Source organism: Lytechinus pictus, chromosome 8 (genome assembly GCF_037042905.1).
Source record: "Lytechinus pictus isolate F3 Inbred chromosome 8, Lp3.0, whole genome shotgun sequence".
Taxonomy (NCBI): domain Eukaryota; kingdom Metazoa; phylum Echinodermata; class Echinoidea; order Temnopleuroida; family Toxopneustidae; genus Lytechinus; species Lytechinus pictus.
This window is the reverse complement of record NC_087252.1, coordinates 13,728,828-13,744,985: the sequence shown is the minus strand read 5'-3', so window position 1 is coordinate 13,744,985 and position 16,158 is coordinate 13,728,828. Positions and strand designations below refer to the sequence as shown.

Sequence of the window (16,158 nt, the reverse complement as noted above, 5' to 3'; positions counted from 1 at the left end):
TACCTCACATTTTACCACACACCGGTTACCACACGCGTTACCACACATAATTTACCACACAAATTACCTCATATTTTACCACATGCCTTACCACACAAATTACGTCACATTTTACCACACACCGGTTACCACATGCATTACTACACACGATTTACCACACACGTTACCACATACACTACCACACACCAGTTACGTAACTGGTGTGTGGTAATGCATGTGGTTACTGGTGTGTGGTAAACACTTACCAGTTACCACACATATTGTACATAATACACATAATACCATGCATCAGAGTCATTACCCAAAATGTGTGTGGTAACTAGATGTGTGATAACTGATGCATGATAATGTATGTTGCAACTGGTGTGTTGCAATGTGTGTGGTAACTGGTTAGATACATCACAGATCATGGGTATGATTTTGGTAGCAGTAGAATGTGTTCATGACCCTATGGACTTTTATAAGATTAAGAAAATACAACACCTTCAATGAACAGATAACAAATGATTTTACAAGTGATATAGAAAGTACTGGTATTTAGCTCATAGAGTCATCAATTTACAATACTGGTTTAGATTTGCTATTGACAAAAATTGTGTAACAGCTGCTTTACTGTACAAACAGTGTAACATAATAGTAACTATCAAAGAAATTAGTTACAGTGCATATAAATACTTTTAAAAAAGATACATTTCTTCTAAATACTTTAAAAAGTTACCTCAAAGGTTATCTGGCTTTTCAGCAAACCAAATTAACGACCATTGTAGTTTTTTTGCAGGTCACACATACAGAATGGACTGATTTACTCTTTGTTTTATGCTTAAAGACAAAAATTATTAAACTCTTAATCGTTTTTAAGAAAATGAACAAAACATAAGGATGTGTCTACAATAGGTAATATCATATAAGTAGCTGCGGCAAAGTGCACTGTACTCAAAATTGCGTATAACAAAATGCATAATTATCCCAAGTTTACTTCAAGGCTGAAGGGCAAGTAGAAATAGACGAGAGATGATAATATGTATTTGGAGAAAATGAAAACTAGGACAATACCCTGGCATGTAATATCTGAATTAAAGGAAAATAACACCCAAAACATAATACCACATGATATTATTGATAAATACAGGACAATCAACATGAATCCACTCATACCCTAATCCAATTACGGAGTACCACCTTTTCAAAGTTGGCCTCTTACAGTATGGTTCGAAGTTTCTGGATGGAGGTCGCCATTTTCGCGGGGTTAGTTAGGAAATTATTACATCAGCGACGAACTACATCTCTAAACGTTTAGGCATTATATATTCTATTTTATCAATAACAAATCAAATGTACAGATAAAACTCATAAAAATATTAGTTAAAATTTGTTTAATATATGGTAGGTTCAAAATACAATTTGATGAGTTTTAATGATAAGATTTACACCCCAATTTCCGCTGCCAATTTGTAAATCGTAGATTAGGGTGTAATTTTTATCATTAAAACTCATCAAGTCGTAATTTGAACCTATCATATAATATTAAACAAATTTTAATTAATATTTTATGAGTTTTATCTGTACATTTGATTTATTATCGATGAAATAGAATATATAATGCCCAAACGTTTAGAGATGTAGTTCGTCGCTGACGGAATAATCCCCATCCATAGACTTTGTACCAGAAGATGCCAACTTTGAAAAGGTGGTACTCCATACTGGGACATCGGATTGGGGGTATATGAGTGGATTCATTTTCATTGTCCTGTATTTATCAATGGTATCATGTGGTATTATATTTTGGGTTTTATTTTCCTTTAAGATATTGTACTGGTTTATATCATGGCATTACAAAGTTCATCTGTAGTGCACACTGTGTCAAGTGCACAAACCTATTCATGGTTCCCACAGAAATTTGAAAACAGAATTCCATGACCTCTCCATGACTAAATTGCTGCTTTCCATGACTTAATTCCTTTCTGGCACAGTTTACAAAATCAGACATGTTATGATCATGAACACCAATTATAATAGTAGAGTACAATCACAGAGTATGAGAGTTGTGAGACATAAAAAACTAGAAAGCTGTCATAGCCAAGAGGTAAATGCAATTCCATGACTTTTCACATATCCCTGACTTTCCATGACCAATTTTTTTCCAGGATTTTCCATGACTGTGGGAACCCTGTAATAATACTGCATTGACAGAGCTCTATCATTTTTAAAGTTAATTTCAATTTCCTTCAAACATTTTATTCATCTCTTTTTGGTTGGACCTTGAATATAATACAATACAATGTTTTGGCAGGTCGTCTATAAAAGCATGTACATCGTTAAAAAAGGCTTTTGGCAGGAACTTTTGGCAAGTAGTCAACAGTATCAATGCATGTAAATTTGGGTGAAAGAATCATACATATACATTCATTCTTAAGAAAAGTTTGTGGTTGTATTACACTATCACTTAAACGTATTAAAAAGACAGCAGTTGCAGCAAACAATTATTTCATGAGAAATTGTCAAAATATTGTACATAATCTCTAGATCTGGTACATTAATGTACGCTTGTATTTTTGTAAAATCACTAATTTTGAACTTAAAATTAATTATTTTGATGATCACTAACACAGAAAAGAACATGTGGGACAGGACAGTGTATTATGATTGATTTGAAAAATACCTGACATTGGATAGAATTACATGCTTATTTTGCTCATTTCTCAGCAATTACACATTTTCTTCCCGAGCTATAATTAATTATGGCACATGTCTTTTATATTTTGCTGGTAATTCTATTGGATTCTGTTCGAACTCATTTTAAGATTGTTACTACAACTGGTAATTTATCTTTAAAGTTGTACTTGTATATGATACGGGCTCAACATTATCTAAAATAAAGTAATTTTTACCATGCAAAATAGTGAAAATTTTATCAAAATCAGATAAAATTTAAAAAAAAATAATTACAAAAATATTGGTCATCAACACATGCAAGTAGATACATGTAAGTTTATGATATTATGCCCACACTTTTATTGTTCTCATGTTACCAGATAAAATAATAATTTACTTCATGTGTGTAATAAGTATGTCTTCCAATCCCATGTAGCAAAAGAACTTCCAGCAATAATCAATACAGGTAAGTCACATCAATACAGTTTACAATCCGATTTGTTTCATTCTTGGTAAACAAAATTAAATGCACAATTTTATATACAAAATAATAAGTTGGGGATACGTGTACATGTACAATGTACGTCAGTATGACATCATCAGCTTGCTACTTGCATATATGCTTAGAGCTCTTTCACCAAAATAATGCAGAGGTTAGAATGTCATACATTACTTTATTATCCCTTGTCTAATTTGGATGAATTTTTCAGTTTTGTTAAAAAGTAATAAAAGGCAATATCCATGGTTACCCTTAAACTTGACCTCAATGCATGTTCGCTTTTACACAACACGTTATTTTGCGAGATACAAAGCGCATGAGATTTAAAAAATTCAAATTACCAGACAGTGACAGTATTGTTGTAAGTACAGAGCAAAGATCAGGATGGTAGGTCTTCTCAAATTGTATTTGGATTGATCCAAGGTTGTTGACAACTGGAGGAGAGGAAGGAGCTAATTCCACGGCCTTGGAGCAGTAGTGGAGAAAGTTGCATCACCAGTAGCTAATTCGTAGGTGCGTAATGATCACAAAAATAAAAAGGCAAGTGCGCCTAGAATGAAAATGACGCACAAGGGATTCCTTATAAAACATGTAATCTGGATCTCTGTCAATGACTTTGAAAATCAGGAGACGGACACTGATGTTCATGTATATCCTTTCCTTGACTTGCAGCCAGCGAAGTTGGCGTATGGCAAATGGCACAATAGATGCAGCATTCTGTACTATATGCAGTCAGTCCAGATCGCCCTAATTCAAGCACGAAGAGCATTACAATAGTCCAGTTTAGATAGCGCTAAACCATGGACTGCTTTGTGGCAAGTAGAAATATAAAAGGCACTTCCCATTGGCCTTTATTCTTCCAATCTGTTTGATGTTATACTGGTAGGGAGCAGGTTCCAATAGCACTATGAAAGGAGTTACGAAACCAGATGAATGGGTGCAGATTTAGGGACAGTGATTTTCCGTTTAAAAAAATTGCCTTTTCCGTTTCAGAAAATCTCAAATTCCGTTTCAGCATGTCAGAAAACGGAAATTCCGTTTCCCCCATAGACTTTGTACACACGGAAAAGTGACAATTCCGTTTACACATTGAATAGCAAAATCACAACACTCGCACTGGTCAAAATTTGTATCTGCTACTGTACCAACAACACAATAGAATCCGTTCTAATCGGATCTATGCGGGTGCATAAAATATTTTTCCAACCCCATTTAGCATGCATACATCCTCACCTTTCACATTATTAGCATTATTTCACGGTAGATGATATTTCATCGATAATTTTGGGGTTTTTTGGACATCGTTATCATCAGTCAACGGCTTTTGCCAATCCGCCATCTTGGATTTTAAGACCACGATATCGTGCTGTTACATCTTCAAACGTAGAGGGCAGCAACACACAACCGTGTAGTTGAACGATATGTGTGTGCATGTGAAGCCCAACCCGGCGCCGGCAGGGTACGGGTACGGTGCGGGGTACAATCAAGTGTGCTGATGTCGAGTGCAGTCACGATGTGTGAATTGTCATGAAAGTAGCGAAGTGAGATCGTGTTTTCTGGTGTTTTGTGGCCATTTAATATTCTCATTTTGTTGTGATTTTGGAGTAATTTCTGTTGCTATTCTGTGTATTTTGAGGGAAAATGCGTTTTCCGTGATTTTCCGTTTGAAATGACACTTTCCGTTTCAAAACACCCTTTCCGTGAATTCCGTCCGTTTTCCGCGATCGCGGAAAATCACTGTCCCTACAGATTCAGGACACCTTCCATTTCAACTTAAGGCATCTGCAATAAATAACAGAAGAAGATGAACATAAAAGCCTTTCCTGCATTAACTATTTAATATTCATTAAAAACTACATGGTTTCAATATCAATTTCCAAACTTTTTAAAAAATGATTAAAAAACAATGTGGGGTTTGTTCCATATTTATACTTCAAATATTAACATGTAAAGTCAGGTCGGGGGAGGGGGGCTTGATGCCCTCAAGATCTGCTGCACCTCCAAACCATCTCTGTATAGGGAAGGACATTTTAAAGTAAAAAAAAAATATTTATTTTAATTAAACATGATTTTAATTCATGCTTTTTTTAAATGTGTTTTAAATGGTTATGGGATAATTCCATCAGTTTGAATAAGAAATTACAAGTTGCCAATTTCACATAACGAAGATCAATTCTGATGTGATAATAAATGCATGTCAGATGTTGATGTTTCACTTATGCCTATCTAATACGTTTGAATTGACAACAGCATGAACCTTGTAAGGGCATTAATTATTAGACAAGCTTTGTATCAGAGTGGTTACAAAATCAAAATTATTTAACTGCATCTCATGTTCATGCACATGTAAATAATCAAAATAACACAATAATTATAAAAAATACCTTCCACAAAGGATAAATTTGTACACACCATTATATCTGCATTAATATTGTTCTTTTAGTCCACCTATAATGATACAGCTGATGAGAGTTTGAATGATGGTATCAAGATGGTGCTTCTACCAGGGCTGCAAAAGAGAGGAAAAAAAATAAAATGTTAACCTCAATCATGCCAAGAAATCATGCCAACCGTTGTGAAACTCTATTAGCGCCAAATTACACTCTAAACTTGTCATTAGAACGTCCAAACCGATACACGTCAGCCAGGAATCTAGTACTAGCACAATCAGCTATGCATTTGCACCAATTCCCTCTGTATTTTCTTGCATATGGACGTCTCTCGACTTAAAGGTCATGTCATTGTGTTATATAGCTTGGGAATTGCAAGCAAGTGATCCTTCGAAATGTTTACCTGCTTAAAAGTAACATTTCTTAAGCCTTAATTTTGTATATTTAGATAACAAAAGGCTTACAAATTGGAAAAATCAAATGTTTGCCCAAAATTATTGTGGGAAAGGTGGATTTTTAAAGGGAAATCCATCTTTGTGTACCAAGTTCTACAGGCAACAGAGACTTGTCTAGCTCCGTGAATGAAAATACCCCTTGTACAATGTAAAAATGATAAAAATATCATCACAGAGTCCTCTAAGTACAGTTAGGACCATTGACAGATAAGGTGCCCTAAGATTGCGCACATCCGAATCTGCGCGATTCTGATAATGGAAGATACGCAACGACTCCAAACAAAAAATAAACTTTACACCTGAAAGAGCCTACTGTACTTAGTCTTACCTACTGCCCGATGCCTCCTGACATGTAGAGCAACAACAAAGGACCTCCACTCCTGGCGGCCAGTGGTTCTGGGCCGTCTTCTGGAAACTCCCCCGGGCTAGGTCATATTCACCGACTTCATCTCCTCCTCAAATGTGATGCCAGGACAAGTAGTTTTGGGTCTCCCTCTCTTTCTCCTGGAATGTCATAAACAGATCTATTCATAAAAAATCTGACTTAAAATGGTTGGAAAATAATGAATTTAGGGCATTGGCAAGAGTTCCATATGCAACCCCACTAAAATTGAAAATAAAAACATGAAGAAGGTTCAGAATAATATATCTAGCACAATATAGAACATATATGATGGGGTAGTGGATAGTACTAGGAGTGGAAATACATACTAAAATATGGCTTTATTCCGTCAAATTTCGAGCATGTATGGATGTATCTAGTGTGTGTAATTGTCCATAGACATCGGTTTATTTACTCAAGGGTCTGTGAGTCAAGTCTAGGCGAACTATTGGCTGATAGTCGTTAAAATACCCCTTCCGGCATCAGCACTTCTTGCTAGCATAGCAGGAACAGGTCTTGACCGCAAATAAAACGAGGTGATCTCAAGTCCCAACTAAGGTGCCAAAACAAGGGTAAAAAAATTATAGAAAAATCTGAAGTGAACGAACTGGAATGGAATTAAGTCTCAACAATCTTATTTTTTATCATGTTGGTGGGGGGTACATTGGAATTGCATATGGAATTCTTTCCAGGGCATTTCATGTGACGTCCTCAAAATGCAGCCTCTGTGACTGTGCTTTCTTATCGAAATCTTCGCATCATGTGAATAAGTGCGCAGACATCGGCCACTATTAGTATTACCCAGTTGTTGTGTGTCCAGACAGGTTGTGTGTCTGGACGATCAATTTTAGAAAGTCATTTGGAAAAAAAGCAAAGTTCCATCAATTTTTAGTACAAATTATTAGGAAATATTATAAAGAACAAAATAGAAGATGATAACAAGTATTGAATTCATATTTTTAGTGTAATCCAAAGATAAAAGGAAGGCTTCAAAAAGATAAAACTGTCCGGACACCCGACCCCCATCCTACCAGCAACGTTCTCGCCAGTGTAGAACACGCGTCGCATGTGACACACGTAAATTCCACAAGCTCTATATGCGTCACGGGCAAAAAAAAATCATAAAAAGTGGGGAAAAGTCATCGGAAATAATTGTTGCATCATTCATCATCAATCCTCAAAAGTAAAGGATGTTTCAGAATCATTTCGGCAACAAACAAACTACGATCTTCTTATTGATGACCGGAAAAATATCCATGCATAGAAACTGGCGCATTTCCACTTCCAGCCGGCTAGCCAGCCAGCCAAGCCTGAGCTGAGCAGCCACACTAGCCCGCGTTGCCAGCGCGCCTAGCTGAGCTGGACATGCATGCTATACGCTACAATGCATGTTATTAAACTGAATTGTCCGCGGTGCGACCCGGGTCCGATGTAGCCTTTCATTTTTACATGATACCGTTTCCCGATAGTTATCAAGAAATTTTTATCATAAAATGAATTGTTCCACATAATTTTCCCGCTAATTTCTAAGTAATATTCTTAACGTTCATTCTCAATTTCTCATGTCATTCTGATCTGCTGTCGGGCTACCGTACCAGTACCACTAACTTAATAATTTTGTTCAATCAAAATGCAAGTAAATGACCATGACTGGCCGAGATATTTTCCCAAGAAAATCAATTATTTCTCTTAATTTTTAATGAGACTTTTTGCACACTTACTCATAAGAATACAAGGAACATCATCAATTGAAAGATTTTGTAAAATAACAGGAAATTCACGTTAAATCTAAACTCAAATCGTTTAGGTGTGCTGTGACTGTGTGCAGACTTGAGACTACCAGCCAGTGGTCCACATCACAGCAGCGAGCAGGCGCTCGGGGCCGGGCGAGCGCCCGGTTAGACAGGATGGGATTGCCAGTGTCATGTCATTTTCATTGACGAAATCTTTAGCTAGTTGCAAGCCGGGGCATTTAACAAACTACGAAAAGAAAATCATAGAAAATGGTTATCTAACTTACTGTTTAGCCTACTGCAAATGTCTTCGAAGTCGTCCACATCTAACCCGCATTCTTTAAGTAGTTGAATTATTAACGGCCTTCTTCGTCCCACTTCTCGATCGAGCTCAATAAACTGCAACGCAACGCAAACGGTATTTCTTTTCAAATGTTGGCGGTAAGTGCGCATGCGCAAGCCTGTCGCCGCCCCCCCGGCCCCCCCCCCCCCCAGGGTGACCAGATTTCACAAAATGAAATCAGGGACAATCGAAAAAAGATCAACAAAGAAGGCTACACAGTGTTACACCTGTAAAAAACTTAAAAAAATTGGAAGGGAGGGTGAACGAAAGAATGAAGGAAAGAAAGAATTTAAGGCGAAAGAAAAGAGATGAAAAGAGAAGAAAAAAAATCAAGGGGAAAATGAAGGAAAAAATAAAAAAAGAATAAAAGAAAGTTAGAATAAAAAAGAGAAAAAAAGTTTCCGCCATTCTTTGAATTGAATACAGAAAGAGAGAAAAAGAAAGAAATGGAAGAAGAATACATGTGTGAAAGACAAAATAAAGGAGAGAAAGAAAAATTAAAGTAAGAAAAAGGAGGAGGAAAGAAAGAATGAAGGAAAGAAAAATGTTTTCTTCATTCTTTGAAAGAAAGAAACAAAGAAAGAAGGAAACAGTAAGGGAGGAGGGAAGGAAGGAATTAAGGGAGGGAGAGAAATAATAAGGGAAAGAATTATAAGGAAAAATAAAATAAAGAATGAAAGAAAGAGAGGGAGGAAGAATGAAGTGAGGAAGGAGTGAAAACATAATGGAAGAAGAGAAAGAATTAAAATAAAAAGGAGATGAAGGGAGGGGAAGAAAAAAGTTGAAAGAAAGAATGGAGGAAATAAAAAAAGGAAATTTGATAAAGAAGACGGGTAAGAAAAAGGGAGGGAAAAAATGAACACAGAGAGAGAGAAAGGATCAGGAAAGGCAAATAGGAGAGAGAGATAGATGGAACAAAAACGGGCAAGCAGGAAGGATAGAAGGATGAAGAAAGAAGGATAGAAAAGTTCAAACTTCAAGCAAAAAATTCCAATCATCTAACAAAAATCATAATGATATTTGGTGTTTTTAAAATATATTTTAAAAAAATGTTTTAGAAATGAATAAAATTTCAAAGTGATTCTTTTTTTACTTAAAAATTAGATGAAACATCGCGGCATTATATAGAACAAGACTCAAAACGAAAGTTGAAACAACTAGATCTAGTTATGAAAACTCAATAACTTGTTCCTCCGATATACATCCCCAAATCAGTAATCTGAGAACCCATAATATAATTATACAAATTTCCCGCCGATTTTGTGATTATTTTGGCATGTTTCATTGTGTTTGGTGTAGAGAATCTGCTCCGATCCTACATGCCTTGCTAGTACTAGCCTGTCACACAAAGGCAGGAGGCCAGTTCGATTGGGTTAGCAAGAAAATCACCTTGCAAAAGTTTATTTATCGATTTTATTGTTGTCTCTGCTTCGTCATCTGTTGGTTATTTTAATGAAAATTCGTCACTTTTAAATATATTTTGTTCAATATTCTGAAATACGGGACAAATAGGGGTTTGTCGGGACGCCGGGACAAAGAAGCAAAATACGGGACAATCCCGGGAAATACGGGACGTCTGGTCACCCTGCCCCCCCTCCGGCGAATCAATTTTTAATTTTGATAGGGGGTGAGCTGAGGGGGGTCTAAGTTATGGGTGTGAAAACTTTTTTTGTGTGGTATTTCTGATTTTCAACAGAAGCTAGGGCAATAACACACAAATACCACATATTTGAATTGACAGTACTACACAATGGGCTATGACATAACATGCTTTCATGTGGTAATTTTGATTTACCACAGCAGTATAATTCCACACAAATACCACATATTTGAATTGACACACTGAATGGCATCATGTGGTATTGCATTCATGCGGTAAGTTTGATTTACCGCAGAGCATAACACCACAAAAATACATATTTGAATTTACATTACCACACAATGGGCTAATGTGGAAACATGCTTTCATATGTGGTAATTTTGATTTACCACAGCAGTATAAAAATACCACACAAATACCACATATTTGAATTTACGTTACCACACAATGGCATCATGAGGTAAAGCATTCATGTGGTAATTTTGTTTTACCACAGAAGTATACAATACACAAATACCACATATTTGAATTTACATTACCACACAATGGCATCATGAGGTAACATGCATTCCTGTGGTAATTTTGATTTACCACAGAAATATAACAATACCACACATACCACATATTTGAATTTACATTACCACACAATGGCATCATGAGGTAACATGCATTCATGTGGTAATTTTGATTTACCACAGAAATATAACAATACCACACAAATACCACATATTTGAATTTACATTACCACACAATGGCATCATGAGGTAACATGCATTCATGTGGTAATTTTGATTTACCACAGAAATATAACAATACCACACAAATACCACATATTTGAATTTACATTACCACACAATGGCATATGAGGTAACATGCATTCATGTGGTAATTTTGATTTACCACAGAAGTACCACATAGACAACAAATTACCACAGCCACCAGCTGACGTTACCACACAAGGATATGGAAAATTACCACAGATGTTCATGTGGTAATAACCTACATTCATGTGGTAATTCGTGTGGTAAAGCCGGGTACCACACAGATATACCACACGACATTTTCGTAAGGGCTCTTTCCTTTTTTTATTGGGGGGGGGGTCTTGGTCTTGTCAAAATTTGGGAGTTCAGCGGCCCAACACCCTCCCCCCCCCCCCATCTGTACGGCAGTGTATGAATCCATAAGACGTATTATCCTTATTTTAGCAACCTTTAAGTATTGTTGGATGTATCCAAATAGTACAAACATAATTCTGTGGCGACTTCCATTCTAGGTTCATATAAATAACAAACTCCCCAATTCATTATGAATGAATAATATGTATATGAACAACATATATTTTTTTAATATTGTTATCATACAAGACAAAACGAGTTTAAAACTTCTCGCCAAGGGTGAAAAATTACAGAGCAATTAAAATAAACCTTTAATTTCATTCATGTGATAGCAAACCTAGAATTTACTGGAAATAAAGTTTAATTACTTAAGAGTAAAAACCTTGTATATATACAGGGTTTTTCGGGAAAAAAGGGTAACCGAAAGTCACTGGAAATTTAAAGGAAGTACTCTGGTGAAACCAAAAACATACAACTAAGTTGGTTTCATGGAGCATGTAAATAAAAACCCCAAATCTTGGAAAAAGTAGGTTTTGTACCCTTCGCCTTCCAAAGACCACAACTCTATGACCAGGAACAATTATTGTGACGCAAAGTGTCCAATTATACTTTGATATAAGTTTTATACCCAATTATGTCCGATAGAAATCATAAGAATAATGCATGTATTTGTGATATTGCTGGCTTTTGAACTTCGACTACCTTTTTTTAAAAACACCCTGTATAAACAAAGACGAGGCTACATCTCCCTGCTTTCTTAGCATCCTCTAGCACCCACGCCATGTTTAGGTCCTTGCTCTTCCCATATCTATATATTATATTCATAAAGTGAGGTGCTATGTGCGCGGTAGCGGGCATCTGAATGATCGAAATCGATCAGTAAAAAAAATTAAATCCAACATGCATAACATTGAAATTTCCATCAAAATACGATGTGAAATAAGAAAGTTATGGTATAATTTTCACTAATTTCCCAAAACAGTTATATGCACATCCTGGTCGGTATGAAGATGAGGGGACTGATAAGTGATGACGTCATCCACTTACTATTTATTTTGTATTTTTATATGGAATATTGTAGTTTTCTCCTCATTTGTAAGTGAAAAAAAAAATTCTTCCCTGAACATAGTTAGCATTAATTTGCTTAATACTATATGGTTCAGTCAAGCTGGTCCTTATTGTTAAATCTGTAAAATATGAAATACTGTATAATCCAAACAATGAAAAACAAAAGAAATAATGAGTGAGGGACATCGACTGTTTAATTTGCATGTCACTGAGTTGTATCACTGATTGTAAAAAAATAAGCAAAAATCGGAAATGCTATAACTTTCTTATTTTACATTCAATTTTGGCGACATTTTCAGCGTTATGCTTGTTAGATTTTTTCTAATTATTCAAATCAAAATTTTATGGGGTGGATTTTACCTTTAAGAAAGTAGTTCATTCGCAAACCTATATGTATTTATATGTAGGCCCATGGCAATTAAATGAAACTACATAAATACATGAAACCATCTTGCACTCAGCCACATGCATTATGGTTTCCTTACATTCCTTGCATTATGGTTTCCTTTTCCAAATCGACAATTACGTATTTATATAGAGTTGAATTAAACAGTTAAATATACCGTGCAGTTCTCGATCCTCTCTGGTAAGCAATATGACCCCATATGACCGTTATAGCTCGGTCCTTACTGTAGGCATGGACCGAGGAGGTTCAGTTTCGTTCGAACAGCACAATTGGATAGTTCATGGTTATATAGGTCCATGGTTGATTCGATGCGGATGTTAGTAGATATGCATACACACATTCAATGTAAAAATATATATATATATCTCGCATTGGACCTTGAACTTTCCAGTACGCTTTGCCTATATATTTCTACTAGGCCTAATAAAGTCATAATCATGAGAGTAACTTGGAGTCCTTTGGACTATGTACCTGAAGCAATAGTATAGCTGATAATATAATGGGTGTGACACTCGCTCTTGATTGGAGTATGCATTAATTGCCGCACATACATATGATGATCATATACTTCGTACTTACATATACATCAATCTACTTACCTCCTTCCAAACATAGATACAATACAATGCACACAATACATGGTATTCGAAGCAAATGAAGTACTCCGGCAGCCATTTTTGTCACGCGATAACAATGATGTCAGGGACATTATATGTAATGGTAATGACAAAATCCGGGGAATTCCCGGCCAGTGCGTTTTTTGCGTAATACGTTGCGGATGATATAGGTAGTTGTACATAAGTATCATTCGGGACATGCATATATATAATATTCCGGGATGTGTAAACCTCCATACTTGGTGCAATGCATATTAGTTGGAAGAGCATTATATGCGTATTATGATTTCCATATATTAGGATCATCGAGGTGGAAAATAGTCAAACGACAGTCACAAAGGAGCCCGCGAAGACTTGTTAAGTGGGTTATTCTGCACACAGCGAAAAAACTCGTTGAGGGGGTGTTTGGAAAAAAATTGGTCACGCATGTGTACAGAAATACATTTGACTGGGTTGGTTGGGAGACGATGACAACCCGAAACACATTCAGTGGTTGATCGAGGGTACGTTGGAAATCAAGATCAAAAAGTTTGTGAAAAAGTCTTGCAGGGGGCCACTTCCAGTAACGAATGCGGCGTCCATCGTCCATGAAAAACACAAGTATTTTCCATGTTCTGAAAATGAATCCCTTAACAGTTTCCAAATATTGGCGTAAAATCCAGGACCTACCCTATCACAAGTATTGTATTTTGCATTAATATGTCTTACTTATTGAAGAAAACCTTCAATAACAAGCTTTGCTTTTCATCAGGTTTCTATTTCATTTCATAACGTTATATTATATTTGGCTTTACTTAGCCTAAATTGTTGACAATTTTGGAATGATAAAATTCGTTATCAATCAATCAATTGGAAACAAACGGCGCCATAATTATGTTACGGCACCCTTATTGGTGATTACACATTTTGGTAGATTTACCCATTACTGTGCAGGGCATTGACATCATATTTTGGTAACCTTTCTCTCAGTTGTCTGTACTAATTCACTTAGTAAACAATCATGACAATACGGACAAAATACCGGCCAGCATTTTAGTATTTCGATACCCTCGCAATTAAATCGATCTTAAACACGTTCAGCTTTCCTAGCGAATTATCCATTGACAGTATTTTTATGCTTTTGACGCCCTTATTACGTTACGTACGTAACGTGCTTGAATATCCTTTTTACTGACGCGTTTCTTTGGGAACGCATGGTATCCACTCGTCAATGGAAGTGCCCCCCCCCCCCCCCACCAGGAAATGTTTATGATCGACTGAAATTGGCATCAGTGATTCGTAAAGATAAGCCATTTTATTTTGTAATGTCTTCTTTTGCACACGATTGTTTTTTACATTCTCTCCATTTTATGTGATTTTCGTATTGGTTTATAGCTTCAAATTTAACTCTTTAAAGAGTTAGAACATTCAGTGTATGGCTGGTCATTATATTCTCAGCTGATTCAAATCCCTGAAAATTAAAGTGTATATGAAAAGCACTTCTTTCATTCCCATCTTACCTCTGAAAAGTCGGGGTGCGGAATATGAAGGAGTGATGATGAAAGGGCCGGAAGTTCACCCTGAAGAAAATTTTGTTATAAAAATACATTGTAAATAATATTGGGTAAAAATAAATGGGCAGAAGTGCTCCATGAGGTAATTACAGTATGTGTCCAACCTATTTTGGGCAGTCGCAATTGGGGAAGCATATTGTCCAGCAAAGTAAAAAAAAAATTAGCAATTACTTTAGAATGGGGAAAATTTTCTTCACACGAGATACATAAAAATGCCCAAAAGAAATGCCCAATGTTGGTTTGACACATAATTACCCTCATTGAGCACTTTCACCCAATATTTTTCAGAGTGTAGCAGATGAAAACAATAATAAAATATATCGTGGTGAAATCATGGTGAAAGTTTGAAGAAAATCCATTAAAGATAGGTATGATTTTGGATTTAGATTTGTGACGTCATAAACCAAATGCATGAATTTCAGTTTTTAATGGTTCTTGATGACTTAATTCGATACATTCATGATCGGATGTGGAATGTTAGTCTATTGACTTACAAAGGGTACAGTAGAAACCATTTTCAATTTTCTAAGAAAATGACATTTCATTAATTTTTCATGATTCGGTATGCCGGTAGGAATTAATGCTTCTCGCATGTGTCACAAATCAAATAATTAATATTCTAAAAACTTTTTTTTCTTTGAAGGATTTTTCTCAAACCTTTTTGGCATTATCTTTTTATTTTTTTCTGCTATTTTTACGATGAACTTTTAGTCAGCTAGGTTTAACTTCCCCTTAGTCACCCTAACAAAAAGCTTAAATGAATAAATAATGTGACAGTTCGAGGAAAATTCATCGGATTTAAAAAATATATGAACACTTTGATTTGCTGATTTGTGACGTCATATGTCCGTAGCATTACTATATATGTAATTTTCTTTAAAAAATACGTTTTTTTCAATTGCTTTTAAATATCGACAGACAAATCCTTTCGCATCTGATCCTAAATTAACCATAAGAAAAGAATCCATGTATGCATAGATATTACATGTACATGACATATGGGGTAGCTGCTCTTACAAGTTTATGAGCCTCAATGGGAATTAGATAAACTGTGACTGGCCAACACAAAACCAACAATTGGATGCGAGGACAGGTTCTCTGTATAAAGTTAAAATAATCAATGGTCTCCAAAAAGTAAAATTTTGAAATTTAGCTTATCTTAAAGAATGATAATTAGTCTTAAAACTGTCAAAATTTGAAATTATATAACTGAATGAAAGGCAAGACAAAAGAGTTTCTTTGAAACTCGTTTTTTTACAGACCACTAGGAGGTGTCTTAGTATGCACATCTCATGCTTGATTGAACCCCAAACTTTATTTTCTCATTATTTCTTAAATATCTCAC

General features: G+C 35.7%; 1 long non-coding RNA gene across 1 annotated transcript; it reads right to left on the bottom strand.

The window, feature by feature from the left end:
* Window positions 1-516: 516 nt before the first annotated feature.
* On the bottom strand, window positions 517-8,527 carry LOC129274545 (uncharacterized). The gene is made up of 4 exons (XR_008585908.2): window positions 8,399-8,527; window positions 6,325-6,500; window positions 5,564-5,660; window positions 517-4,933 (listed from the first exon to the last, which is right to left on the bottom strand). It is a non-coding gene; the product is annotated as an uncharacterized LOC129274545 (long non-coding RNA).
* Window positions 8,528-16,158: the final 7,631 nt, after the last annotated feature.